The following is a 15,217-nucleotide window of genomic DNA, read 5'->3' as shown; positions in this document are numbered from 1 at the left end:
TTTTGTTGCTCCTCGAAAAAATCCTTAGAAATGTAAGTGTTTTCATAAATGACACTTTCAATCCTGACTTCTGTTAACCATTAAGTGCACTGCACTACATGCTGCTTCAAAATATGATTTTTGTATTTGTATTTATTTTTAGATTCCTTCGGTGTTCATCGTTTAAGAGGTTTTAACAGAGGGACAAATTATCTGCAGAGGTCTCCTCTTCCTCCTTGTGAACCTGATGATTGAAAATGAAATTGAAAACCGCTTAATGTTGAAAATCGGTCCTTTTACAGGGATGGTCTGCGAGCTGGTTTCTAGGTGTTCAGGTTGTTTTTAGGTTCACGGTTCAAGGTATATTTTATCAGGAGCTGAATTATCCATCTGCTCCCCTCCAAACAGACACTTGGCTTGTTTCTCTGATAAAACATTGGGTGACTAGAATCCTTCATCCAGTTAAAAGATATGCTTAAAAACAACCAAGATCTGAAAAGTGACGGTGATGTGTCTTGAAATGGTAAGAAAGTTGCTGGCTGGAAATGTCTGGTCATCCGGCCAACAGCCAGCACTTCTAGACAAGTAACCTGTAAGCAAGCAGACAGCCAGACTGACTATCTGTTATATATGTCTCTGTTTATTCTTTGCAAGCAAGTAACAATCCATTATAACCTGTAAAACAACCCCACAACTGATCTGAATGTAGAAAAACTTAGGTCAGTTTCATTTATATACCCCAATATCACAAGTCGCAATTTGCCTCAATCGTCACAATAAAAGCAATCTATTGTCTGATGTTATCCCAGCACACATTGACAAAAGTTTTTGAGGATGATTTTACAGTTGATAAAGACTCACCGTTTCAGCACTGTCTTTGTGCAGTAACTGATAAGTCCCTCTGTACTGATATTCTTTGTCACCTTAAAACTTATTTGATAGATGGTAAAGATGCTGAGTTTAAGGCTGGGAGTATCAGGCTGATTTATTCCTGATTCATTCCTCCCAACAAGCACAGGAAAAAATCAGGGTGGAGAGCTTGGTCAGTGTCAAAGGTCAACCAAGATTATGTCCCGAAGCAGCAGACAGTGTGGGTAAACAACTCTTGAGGCTAAAGTTACCTACTGTAGCATACTACTGTTTAATAAAACTGACAGTTAAATCGCACCTCTTGTTTTCATTGAAGATTACACAGCCCATGTCGACCAAACATTTTATCATCCTTTTATCATCACTCGCTTCTTTTGCTTTTGTTTTTCTCAATGCAAAGTCTTAACTTTACTACAACAAGTTTATTTACATTTGAGAACATGTGAGCTGCTGCATTGCTCCCTGTTGTGTGTGGTGTGCCATTATTTTCAAGTCTTGTAGTTGTGCTGGTTTGAGATAAGTGAGAAGAACATTTGTGAAGATTGTCCTTATGCGTGCGAGATGCAACCCAATTTCCCAGTCGGATAGGATTTCAGAAGTCACGTTGTGTGAGCCTAGCCTAGCCCGCTCTGTCCTGTCTGCACTGCCTCCAGGCTGTCCACTTGTTTAACCTGCCTGCAACTCCCACCTGAGTGCTGCCTCCACAAAAAAGAATGATAAGAATTAAAAACCCTCTTGATTTGGACATTTCAAAAAGTGAAGACCTGTTTCACAAACCCCATCTGAACCAGTTTATAGGCTCTCAGAGAGGCCCAGCCCGGTGCTGTTCAGGCAGGGGCCAACAGAAGCTGTGCAGCCAGTTGGAGTTGAAATGGCTCTTGAATAGAGAATCCCAGAGTCTGATTCAGTGTGCTCAGCCAAACCCTCGATAATTGCAAAAACAGCACTTGGTTCACTAATAATGGTTGTGTGTCATCTCCAATCCCCCGTCCGCCTGTCTGTCCATGCCACAGAGGCAGCAATTACAGACTCGGGCCTGCCACTGGACGTGCACACAGTAAGGGCAGAGGAACAGTAGGCTGTGTGTATGTGTATATGGGGGCGGCAGGGTGCATGAGTAACTGAATGAGATGTATGTATGCCTCAGTGTGTGTGTTCGTGTGGGTGGAAAGGGCAAATGCAGTCTTGCAGCTAAGCTCAATTTCTGAATTGAATGGACAATCCTATTAAGGTGGGCAGCCACAAGAGTACTCTGAACATGAATTATCCCAAAGTTTGAAACAGTTACAACTTGAATCTGCAGCTGGTAACTCCTATTTTAACAACAAACAACTATGCAGTACAGAGGAAACAGTCGTTTAGTTGATTAGTCAGTTGAAAGAAAAAGAGTCGCCAACTGTTTTGATAACTGATGAATTGTTTGTCATTTTTAGCCAAAATTTACATGAATATGATTTGTCACTCTCATTTTCCCAGTTTTTTTTTCTTGGTTGCTGTCTACCTGCATGAACTGAAAAATCCAATGTCTTGAAAACTATTTATGCATAAAATGTTCTGCTTGAAGTTGAAACATCCTTTTTGGTTAAGTGTTTTTTTTTTTTTTTAACTGTCTAAGTGTGATAACTAAGACCTTGTGTGAGCAGCACACAGTTGGACATTTCTCTGAGTCACTTCCTTTACTAAACACTCTCATGGCTACCCATCCATAACTCCTACAAAGGCCATCACGAGGATTTACTGCAACATCGACTGATCTTTCCTGTTACGCTGCTATTGTTTTATTTGATTTTCTCTGCAGAGGCATGACGAACTGGTGTCACGGCAGACAATAGAACAGAGCCAGTGTCTGACCCCAAAACTAATTTGCCAGCTTAAGCTCTTTTAAGAAGTGGCAGTTTCACCAGTACTCAGTTTGTTTACACCTCGTTCTGCTCTCCCCTTTGTTTGTTGTGAAAAAGAAAACTTTTTTTCTTTTTGTGTGCAAAGACCTGTAAAGGAGAAGAAGAGAATAAAAAAAAAAGAAGACATTTTCCATCATCTGCTTTCACACGGTCTCTCATAGCCTCTTTGGCTGGCTTTTGGGAAGTTTTGGAATGAACGTTTTCAGTCAAATTATTTGATCCATTCAATTTACAAAATAAAATACAAGATAAAATATATGCATGACTATCATCACCAGTGTAATCAGTTCTACAGCAAGTGACCTTGATTTCCTTTAAATAGCTCATTTGTCTTTCTCATAAAGTTGAACTTCATTGCTCATAATTTGCTGAAAGACAGTATCTGCTTTTGATTTGGTTGGGGTGTTGTTGCCATAGCATTGCACCACAACAACCAGTGTCTGGTTGCAGAAGGGGTTAGAGGTCAGAGCAGGGTAGCCGTAAGCAGCAACAAAGCGTGTGAAATTGGACACAGCTATGCACCATTTGTGTGTGATTACATCGATTTCCTAGGGCAACTTCTGTCAGCACCTTCTCACACAGAGAAAGCATACACAGTGGGAATCTATGATAGAAAGAAGCTGGTTTTAGAAATTAATCTTAACTAGGTCTGTGCATTTTATGTCACTGTTCATGAAAGCATTACCGCATTTCCAATATCATAGAAGGCGAGGCTTGCAGAGGTAAGTCGGCCTCTAATGCTACACAGAATTCACTATTTGATATGTCGTTATGAGCTCAATATGTTCTCAGTACAGCAGGGAAAACAAAATATTAGATTTCTATACTTTCAAAAATGTGAACACTGAACAGTGTCTCATGGGCTATTCATGCTGTTTGACATAAAGGGACTGACACATCTGGATAATGGTCAGTAAGTAAACACAGACAGTATGTGTGTATTGGTCCAATTTGAATACAACTCTGTGAATGGGCACGAACACACTGAGGCTCAAGCACTCTGAGCATATTATTCTTAAATGCCACACTCTCTGAGTCAGGCTGCGCGCAGTTTTCCTATGATGTTGGTCATTGTTTTAATGAGTGCTTGAACACTGTGGGGAGAAGGATTTCCTACTGCCTAGCAGTACCATCACACAGGATGCAGCCATTTCCTGACATAATGTTACCTGACCCGGGTTAAACAACATCATGCAATGTTTTATCCTTATCCATTGTTCCATCCATAAATTACTCCTTAACAGGGGCTAACACAGAAATAGACTTGTTTTTCTTTTTTAATTTGCCATGCCAATAATGTAAACTATATGAGCTGAGGTCTTACAACTGTTTTTTAAACCAATAGTCAACACCTGATATGCTGCCAAAGCTGTCTTGGTGGAACGCTTTCATTGGTGGTCCACGCTACATACGTATGTCAAGATTTGAACACAGACCTAACGTTTTAACGTATTGCCTTAAGAGCTTTTATCTGATGTTTCAGCCAACAGTTTACATGTCCAGCGGACGGAGCACCATTATTATCCTGGTCTACATAATTAATCAAATTATTATTTAAATCACAATGTTGCCAAATACAATACAAAGGTAGAATGTGTAACAAAAGAGCATTATAAAGAATTACCAGAATACTGCATAAATGTCTCAGCTGACAAATCTTGTTCTCCAGAAGTAAGAAAACATGTTTGTTCGGCATGGACCCCAACAAATGTTGAATCATCATGATTTTGATAATTTTTCAGTGAAAATCAGAGAAATAGCAGTCCTATTATTGTCATTTTGGATAATGTTTTAGACACCTGACAAATTTAAGTTGAATATTCAGTCTCTCTTCGACTCTCGTCGAACCTTGGTTTTCTACCAACTCAAGAGAAAAACAACTGGCTGTATAGGTCACTAAATGTTCCACTGTGTTAAATATTCAGTTGCTAATTGTGATTACCTGGGGTCCTTTTCACAAAGCAGGTTTAGTGAAAACTCTGAGTCTGTTAACCCTGAAATGAGGGAAACTCTGAGTTTTCCATTTCACAAAGGGAGGTAACTCAAACCAGAGAAAGAGGGCTAACTCTAGCCTGTTTCACAGAGAGAGGTAACTTAAGCTCTCGGTCAGTTACCATGGTAACATACTCTATGAACCTAACCTGGTCAGGACCAGGTTTTTCTCAACAAACCTCGAGTTTCTCCCTGTCTCCGCCCTCTTTCAGCCACACATATTTGATTTCCTCATTCATTCAGTCAGCAGGCGAGTTTTGGCGTAGTATAGTTATGCCGTCTGTTTTTTGAGAAAATCATTGCAAAAATCAGTCAGTAGGCCTACATTAGAAGTTATATTAGGTGGCGACTATTTTCACTACCGTGGCATGTCCTTTTGATAATGATCCCGTGGATGAAGGTGCAGCATTACTGCGCAGAGAATTAAATATTCGTCGGGAGATGATTGTCAGACCGCGCATAGATGTTCTTGCATTTCCAGACAATTATCTTTTTTAGCGGTACCGTTTCACGTCACAGTCCATCATTTACACACACAACCTAATCCGTCCTTACATTTCCAACATTACCAGCCGAAGTCATGCTCTCACATCCCAGCAGATATTATGTGTTGCGCTGCGGTGGAGTGGAGAGTTTTTTTATACAACGTCGGAGATGCAGAGCACTTGAGCAAGGCAACTGTATGCAGAGCGGTCAGAAAAGTGTGCCTTGCCCTGAAACGCCTACTACCCATCTTTATCATTTTCAGCTCCTCTGCCTCCATTAGAGGTGACGGTGTTGGGCACACCACCCGTTTTACGGGCATCTGCTTTCTTTCTGTTGGCTGAGTATAAGTCTGTGTTAGTTTAAATAGGCTTAATTATTAAACAGAACATGATATAGATGAGAAGACTTTTATGTGTGTGAAAACAGCATTATGTTGGGGAGAAAACAAGTGTACAGTCAAACAGCCACTTAATATTTACTTTACAATGTAAAACATGATCAAAATGAGGTACCCCCATGAGATTATGCCGAGGTCTTACCTGTTTGAACAATGTTTTTATGTTTCATCTTAAGCTGCTGCCAAGTGCACTTCTCCCCCGCGGGGTTGCACCTAAATGAAATAAATTAATAGGCTACCACTCAAGCAGTTTCCCCCTGTAATATTATTGTGATTGCAAAGGACTACATTTAAACTTACGCATTGACCTGAGCAACAATGTTCTCCCACGCCGTCTCCCTCTCTTTTGCTGCTGCAGCGGTGTTACACTTCCTTCTAAAAACGTGCTCAAACTCACCGTATGTGCGCATTAATATTTCCAGTGGGGTGAAAAACATAGCCCTCCTCTTCCCCGTTGCCATGGTGACTCGTTGAATCGGGGCTCCATTGATGCGGTCTTTTTATACTTGTGGGGCACGCGCTTAACTCCAGGTGAAACTACTCCAAGTTGATCAAACTAACTCAAATCAGCTGTTCTGGAACCGATAAAACTCAGAGTTTCCTACCTCAGAGTAGATCAACTCAGAGTTCAGGGTTAGACTCAGAGTTTGTTGAACCTGCATTGTGAAACGGACCCCTGATGTTTGGTTGCACGCATTTGGTTTATCAGCTCTTTTTCTAAAAACAAGTATGTTTCTGCCAGATTGGGCTTGAGAAGAATCTGCGGGCTGTACAACCAAATCAACCAGTTGAAAGTAGCTAAAAAGATGTTTCGAGATGTAGTGTTGTGCAATGGGTATTTCTCTGTGGATTTATCCTTTATGAATGGTGGTTTCCACTCCTCAAGATGTCATCAAAACCATTGTTTATTCATTTTTATACATATTTTTATACATATAAAAAGATGTTCAGTAACTGCTGAATATACAAGGGTATAAATGTAGCACACAGATAAAACTTCAGGACAAAACTGACATATCTCAATTTCACCAATTTAACGTTATGGCCTAGGCCTAGGCCTTAAGGCTGCAACTACCAATTATTTTCATTATTGATCACTTAAAACCTGATCAGGACATCTCTAATTTTCATTATTGATCACTTAAAAGCCTAGTCTATAAAATGTCAACAAATTGTGAAAAATGCTCTTCACAGTCTCCCAGAGCCCAAAGTGAGGTCTTCAAATTATTTTTATCCAACCAATGGTTCAAATCATTTACTATTATAAATAACAAAGCAAAGAAACGCTTTACTGTTAACAAGCTGAAACCAATAAATGTTTAACAGTTTGCTTAAATGAATAAAAATTCAATGAATTAAATGATTATCGAGATAGTCGGCAACTAATGTTCTTCCAAGCTTTCTGTCTTTTAGATCAGCTGATTAAGTTAGCGAATATAACAACACACAAAAATTAAGTGCATTTGTTTTATTTATATAGAAAAAGCAAAAAGATGGTGGTCACTTTATGTATTCAGTGTGAAAATGCTGTACACCTGAACACTGTGCATAACCGACTACCATGGCAAGCCTACGCCATACCAAGTCATGTATGGAATCCAGTGTATGGTTTTGAGCAATAAGGTGTAAATACATGTACCATTACCCCTAGCAGTCATGCAAGTGCTATTAGGATCAAGGGTTAATGAAACGTAAACACACAACACATTTAAGCAAATGTACACTGGACTAAACAGAGAAATACACATATTTTTCCAAATATGTTCTGGCTGTCTCTTTCAAAGTGAAATACCCCAAAGCCATGTGGTCACTGAAACAAATATAAAGGCGGAGGAGCAAACTTCTGGGGAGCTGTATTTTTAGTTTTAGTCATGATGATTCAGAGGAGAAGTGAGCAGAGTTAATGAAGAGAAGAAAAAAGGTTGGAGGACACACGATAATTATGTGTTTCACCGAAAACCAAATTGGGATCAAACTCTAGGTGCATTATGAAAACAGCATATGAAGTGTGTACTCGGCTAACGTTTTTTTTTTTAGAATCCTAACAGACGTCTGAAATTTCTTCATGGACGGGCAGTCAGAAGATTCACCTGAGGCATCTTCTAGATATGTCTGATTCACTGTCTGACTGATGTTAAATGGGGGTGATGAAGTCAAATGCTGGAGTTGAAATGTCATTCAACATAAATGTCAGGACTTGCAGGAAATATTTTTTTTTATTGTTTGAGATCGAGATATAATGGACCATGCAGTGTACATAACTCAGCGATGTCTTTTGTATCTGTCTTTACAGAGAATGCTCTGAATTGGCCTTTGCACCATTCAGGTAAAAGAGTTTTTATTCTTGTTCTTATGTCTCCAATCTTTTCCTCAACCTCCAATCCTTTTAGTGGAAAGCAGCGGAGTAAAATGCAATTCAATTAGGTGGTTGTTACCCCGAGGCCTCTGATGTTCCTTCTCTTCCTGCTGCTTCTCAAGTCCTTCTCCCCCTCTATTCCTTATGCAATGGTGGGAAGTAGACCATGCAATATTGTTATTATTACACATGTCTACCAAACAGTAGTGGACTCAGTGGGAAAGACGAAAAAGGCACCTGAAACTGAGACCAATGTGGGAGCTTCTCATATAGCTTCTGTTTCTTACACTGAACATATCATCGACCATACTGGAAGATTTTGTGTTTGTTTGTTTGTTGGTAGATATGCAGTAAAAGTATGCTTTCAAGAAGGCTTAAACCTAGTAATGGTGGGTGCACTTTCTTGAAATTGAATTAAGCTACTGATTTTAGAATGTAGAGAACTATATTGTAATTGCTCCTGAACTGGGTCAGAAATTCGGAAACTGCTCAAATCTGGAGGAGATCAGGAAGAGGCAGCATTTAAATGCTAACTTCCCCCACCCCCACATCAACCTGTTTTTTACTGAATGACGTGTAAGCTGGCCGGAGACTTTGGCAGGGCCACGATAACTCACTAAACAGACATTAAGATCAGGGGCCTTGCTCTCTCTAAAGCCAGGCTGTGTTGGTCATGTTTGCTCAAGGAGAAACTAGAAAAACAGAAGAACACTTTAAAAGTCAGCGAGGAAGAGAGAGAATGAGGAAAAGCCCTGAAGGCAAATGGCAGGGAACATCCGTCCCGTTAGACGAAGCTACTTTAGCTGTCATGCAAGAGTATGTGAGAGTACGCACTCAGCTTCACTGAACACACAGATAGCCACGGTGATGATGATGATGCTCATCTACTTCTTATGCTTTTGACTATAAAAATGAACATTTATTTCAGTCATCTTTATCTTATCCAGTCAGTATGGAACAATCATTAAAACCATTGGATTTTGTTAAAATCATCAGCTTTGACCCTTTCCTGCGTTTGTCTGCATTATCTAAGTGAAAAGTCTAGATGTGGATCAATGGATAGATATTTATTTATTTATTTCATTTTTAAGGGCTTTCCTTCTAATTTACTTTGGCTATGAGGAGAAAAACAAAGAACTATGCAAGATTATGATTCACTTAGATTCACGTGACTCCTGGAAAAGCCACTGACCTCAAAGCCATGCAATCTGCTGTGTAGTTAGAAGTCAACCGGCAAGTCAAACCAAGTGGCGTAAACTCTCCAGAGATATTTGGTTTGTCAGAGCTGATTAGACCCAGGGAGGCGTAAGCAGACACTCTGGGATAACACGTGGTGGCGTTGGGTTGAGCCGTTGGCCTGTTTATGGGGCGATGTGTTAGGACGGGGAGAATGAAGCGGGGAGCTCGTACGGATGGAGATGATGATGGTTGATTTCTCTCACACAAGTCTCTCTCTCTCTTCTCTCATCGTGTTAAATGACATTTTCTATTTGATTTCTCAGCCAAAGCTTATTATCTGGTAATTGTGTTTGCTTGTGCAGGCATGCATGAATCTCTTTAAATCTGTGTGTACACAAGAACGGTGATTATAACGACTTTATGTTAGAAACAACTGTTTGCATGTTTACAGACAGCAAGAGAGAGAGGATTTTTTTGTGTTTGTCAATGTGCGCACTGCAGAGAAACACTATGGAGCTTTTCGTCACAGCTCATCACACCGTGAGATCACACAACACGATGTGACAGTGCACAGTGCAGCTCAGCAAGTGGCGCTGGGATTTTAATTGATGTTAAAACCACCAAGTACTCAGAGGGCTGATGGGCACAGTGTATTGAGGGAGAAATGGTATCTGCACTACAGGATCAGTCTTGAACAATGCAACAAATAAAATGTAATATTTAATTTTTGCAAGCATGAAAATGGTCTGCTGGCTTGACTGTATTATAAAGTATATAGAGCACATTATAAACAGTCTCTTTCATGATATTTGGCCACATTTGTGGTTACACTGCCAGTGAAAGTCTTATAATGAACTCAACTGAGTGAGGTGGTATGTCAATTTTGGAAGATAATAAGTAAGCCAGAAAGCTACTAAGAAAGCAACATTTATCATGTGAACGATGGAAAACCTAACTGACTATTAACTGTTTGATCTCAAAATGAGTAAACTGTGATGATATATTACTTTATGATAAAACAACTGAAAACTGTGCATAAAACATTTTTTAAAGTTTATGTGGATCTAGACATCAATCAAATCAAAATACTGTACATGTTGAAATGCACAATCACAGAATGAGCCATATTTTTCACTAATTTCAGTGCAAGTCATAAGAAAATCACAAATGCTCGTATTTGCAATGTGTTTGAGAATTCTTCACAAAATATTACTTGAGCTGCACCTCATGCAAATCAAATGTGACTGAAAGCTTTGGTTAAAGTAATAATTTGACCAAGCATGATTTAACACATGGGCTTGAACCTTGTTTGAATTGAGCTATACACAATATAAACAACATGTTTCTTGACTTTTGCAGTCATGATAGACTGGTGAAAGATAAATGCTAAATTTTAATTGAAGATTAAGGCTTTGTGTTACTTCGCGTAATACAAGTGCTGTACAATTCAGTAAGTTTTATCCTGAAGGCAAGCAGCTACATTAAGCGTGTTTCCTTTACGCTTCACCTTTTTCAGTCTTGTACTCTTCAGCCAATAAACTAGTTAAACTTAAATCCTCTGCATATGACCCTCCTTAATCTTGTATTAGACCAAAGTGATCCTCTGTTAGCTCAGTGCATTGAGCTTATTACACGATGATGAATCTCTCACACTGAGTTAAGTCATTTGGATAGGAAACAGAGATGTGCACTGGGGGAAATTAGCATAGCTTTAGCTTAGCCTACCATAGCTTAGCCCTGCCGGACCTATTGAGAAAGGCACCTTTCGGCTGACAACAAAGCTAATATTAGCTTAGCATTAGCCTTAGCAAACAGGGGGCTTAATCAGGCTGCAGGGCTGTCAGAACGTATAACCACATGCTTCCAAGGGTCCCTTTGGAGTTATAATCCTGGGTCTCGGCAGGCGATGACCTCATGGGCTGGACTGGTGCCTGTGGGAGGATTGGGGAAACTGTGTGTGTCTAGCAGGCCACTCACTGAGGTGTGTGTGTGTGTGTGTGTGTGTGTGTGCGTGCTCTTTATGGCTGATTGTTTTATTGAGGCATACGACACATCGAGACTCTACTGACACCGACGAGTTGAACTTTACAGACATGCACAGGAATAGAATTCCAGCTGTTTTGTTTGGGCATTTCTATGCTGTATCTCATGGAGATAGAGTGTGTGTAGGCCCCAGGATATGAGCGCAATGATATTTCAATTGTCTCCCTGCCACATTGCATTAACAGTGTGCGTTGTTTTTCCTCATGGCTATGAGCTAATTGAAAAGGTTAACCTGTCAGTTTTATCTTACATTATTTGTCTTTCGTCAGACTAAAATAGTGGTTCAGGACATCTGTGACTGGCAAGATGGCATGCTTACTTAAGTCTACTATGACCAAAAGGCCATGTTGTACATATGAATAATGACAGTGCTGCTACAAAGCAAGACAGGAGGTTACCAGGAGCAGGGTTATGCCAACCTCCAGCAGCGGCAGAGAAAAAAAATCATTTCGACCAAATGAGTGTTTCTGTAATTGGACTTGAACTGTATCAGCAATGAAACATTAATCACTATGGATTTATTGTTGCCTGTCTTTTACCCTGACCCATCATTATGGGTTCCTAGAACAACAACCTAAGCTGGCCTGTTGGCCAGGCAGACCACCCCTTTATGAGAGTCTCGATCCAAGAGAGGGGGGCATTGGGGTTAAAATAACTCCACATCTTCACACAGAAAGCTTTGGAAACTGGAAGTCAGTTGACTTGAGTTAAATGCACACACAAGTGCACACACAGACGGTGAGCCCAGGGACTCTGGAGGCAGATTGCTTTGCTGTCAGTGTCGGGGACTGTCAATAGCTCCAGCCAGCCATGGGCATCATCAGCCAGAGAGACCCAGGACTCACTGGCTCCACTGAGCTCCACAGCAGAGGCAACCTGTCAGCGTGATGCAGAAGGCCTCAGGGTTTGAGAGTTAAGACTCTTTCTGAAACATACTGTACTGAGAGAGCTTTGCTGATGGCCTCTGGGCTGGTATGCAGAGAGGATAAAGCCTGGAGACGTAAAGACAAGACATGGGTAGAGCAAGAGATAGCCTTTAAACAAAGTGCTGAAGCTGAGACCAACCAGTGCAGGAGAGGTTTAAAACAGAGGGCTGATGGGTTGATACCACCCTAGCCATTTTTAGATTCATCTCGAAAGGACCTGCAGTCATCCATAAAAGTTAAATGTGGTACATTTACTGGTGATTCAACAAATATTTTAACAGCAACGGACATCAGCTGGCATAGACAGGATCCCACCTGGCAACTTTAAATCTTTACAGGGTTTCTGCAGGGCCTTAAAAAATCTTAAAAAGTCTAACATTTCTCAATTCAAGCAAAAACTCGCAATTTTAGGCCTTAAAAAGTCTTAAATACATCCATATTTTGCATATAGGTCTTATATTACATTTAGTTAGGTCTCAAATATGTACGTTCATTTACGCTTCTGTCGTCGCCTTTTGTTTTGTTTTTGTTTTTTGTTTTGGGGAAATGTGTTGATGAGATTCACAGTCAGCTCCGTCTGCTGTACTTCGTTCTGAAGTAACCAGGAATGTAAATGGCATTTTGCCAACAGCCTGATCGGAATGTATGTCCGTACACTTAGCCAGTTCCAGAAAGACTTTGACTGCGGAATCTGCTACAACTACGGGATAGTGTATATTTAAACAGTGTTGGTTTGAACAACCAGAATTCAGTTGGTTAAAAGCCTGCCTCATAATGAATTTGAAGCGCAGTGTACGCTCTGCAAGAGGACCCTCAACTTGGGCACACTTGATGTGAAAGCACTGGTGTCACACACACAATTGGAAAAACACCAGTTAATATCTAAAATAGCAAAGTCACGCTATCACACGCTTTTGTACACCTTTGTCAGCAGTTGCAAGTTCTTCCGGTTCTGCTCGACCCGATCTCTGCCCCGTCTCTAACGCCTCACAGTCAAGCAACATTCAATACATCTTCGGCTCAACTGTGACGTTGAAAGCGGAGGTGCTTTGGATTGTGAACACCGTTGTTAAATATGTTGGCAACAGATTTGGATGTAGAAAGTTGTACCCCTCTCTCCTCCACTATGATGTGAGTGGAGGTATGTGACAGCCCCTCCTATTCTTTCCTTTCTTGTTATATTAAATTCCCAGATAAAAACTAAACTAAAACTACTTAATCACTTGTTAAACTAATTAAAACTAAACTGAAATAAAAAAACAAACTGAAAAACTAAATTAAGATAAAAACTAATGACATTTAAAAACTACAATAACCCTGACACACACTTGTTCACTCCATTCTTCATTGTTGAAGTTGCTCTGTGAATGGCAGTACATTTGCTTATTTTTGAAAGTAATTCTGGGACCACATTTTTCCTCACTTTTTCGTACTTCATGTAGGTCTTAAATTTAGTTCAAAAAGGTCTTAAAAAGTCTTCAATTTGACTTGTGCAAGGCATTGCACAAGAATAAAGTTTTTCATGATTGTGACATTTCAAAACTGCAGTTTTACAATTAAGTAATAGAGTTTCGCAGGAATGAGTCCTCAAACCCCCTAATCAAGTTAGCTTAGTTGCTAAGTCAGTGTTTTTTTTATTTGATTTATTTATTTATTTATTTTTTTTTTTGGGGGGGGGGGGGGGGTTCAGTTAGATGCCTGAAATAAGGTCCATGGTCACACAAACTGAAGAGATTTTTTGCAATATTAAAAACGCTACTTAATACCCCAAACATTAATTGTAAAGCATTTACATTTCTTAAAAAAGACAGTTGCTAATGAGTAGCTGAATGAGACTACAGAGCTTGACGGGGACACTAAATGTCATTACACTGAACAAAGAGACTCATCCACTCTAGTTGCAAAGTATGCTAACTCTGATTTTACATTACATTACAAATAGATTATTTTTTAATTTAAGTTATGGTTAAGTGTGAATAGTAGTGGTAAACTCAGTAGTGATGATAAAGTTATGTGGATTTGCTATTTAGATTTTCTATCAAGCAGTAAAATTATTGAGAAAATACCATGGGTTCATTTGCTAATTTGATATCTTGATGTGTGTGTGTGTGTGTGTGTGTGTGTGTGTGTGTGTGTGTGTGTGTGTGTGTGTGTGTGTGTGTGTTGGAGTGTGTGCACTCATGCCCCGTGGATGTGTGTGTCCATCCTCTCTCCATGAGAACCGGCCCTCTGGCCTTCCAGCTGAGTTCACAGATCCAAAGTCGAGTTAATCTGGTTTTACCTTTAGCCCCAAAAACAACACAGGAGTAATCCAGGAACAGCTGTAATCAACCATGAAACCACTGATGGCTGCATGCTAGCTCGGGTCAGGGAGCACAACAGGAAGAGACCTCAGGAGAACACTGGGACATTGAACTAATAGTCAAATATGATGAGGATGTGGTGGTGATATATACATTCTGCCGTGTTGATACACAATATAGATTAACACTGTAAGAGTTTGATCGCTTTGCTTGATTTTTATCTTTCCATGACAAACGAATCCTCTTTTCTATTCTATTCCCTCCGACGTCCTGTGTCATTTTACAAATTACAAGTCTGCTAGTGTATTTTAACAACAGGTCAAGGAATCTCTCTGGTTGATAGCGTCTGTCTGAAGTGAAACTGTCGGTGAATTTGTCTCATCACACTCAGAACAATTATATAAGGAGGCTCAGGACACTGAGAGACAGAAAGAGAGATGAGGGCAGGAGAGCGAGAGGGGAGAGGGTACAAACAGATGAATAAATGAGTTAAGTGGGGAGAAGGGAATTTGTGCTTTCATCGTCCCCTCCGCCCCCACGCCTCCCTCCCTCCTGTTGGACAGTCGAGTGTATGCTATAAGTGCTCTCCCCCTTCTCCTTTCGCTTCACTGCTTCTATGCTCATCTCCCAATAGAAATTGCTCTGTGGCATTAAATATGTAAAATTAGCATTTTAAGTAGAACACATTTCTGTGTCGCGCCCCGCTCTCCCCACACTCCCCCTCTGCCTACTGCCCAGCCCTGAGCGCATAAGCCACACAAACTCATGCATGCATATGATATGCA

Source organism: Sparus aurata, chromosome 1, assembly GCF_900880675.1.
Source record: "Sparus aurata chromosome 1, fSpaAur1.1, whole genome shotgun sequence".
NCBI lineage: Eukaryota > Metazoa > Chordata > Actinopteri > Spariformes > Sparidae > Sparus > Sparus aurata.
The sequence above is the reverse complement of the archived record's forward strand: the minus strand, read 5'-3'. Positions refer to the sequence as shown.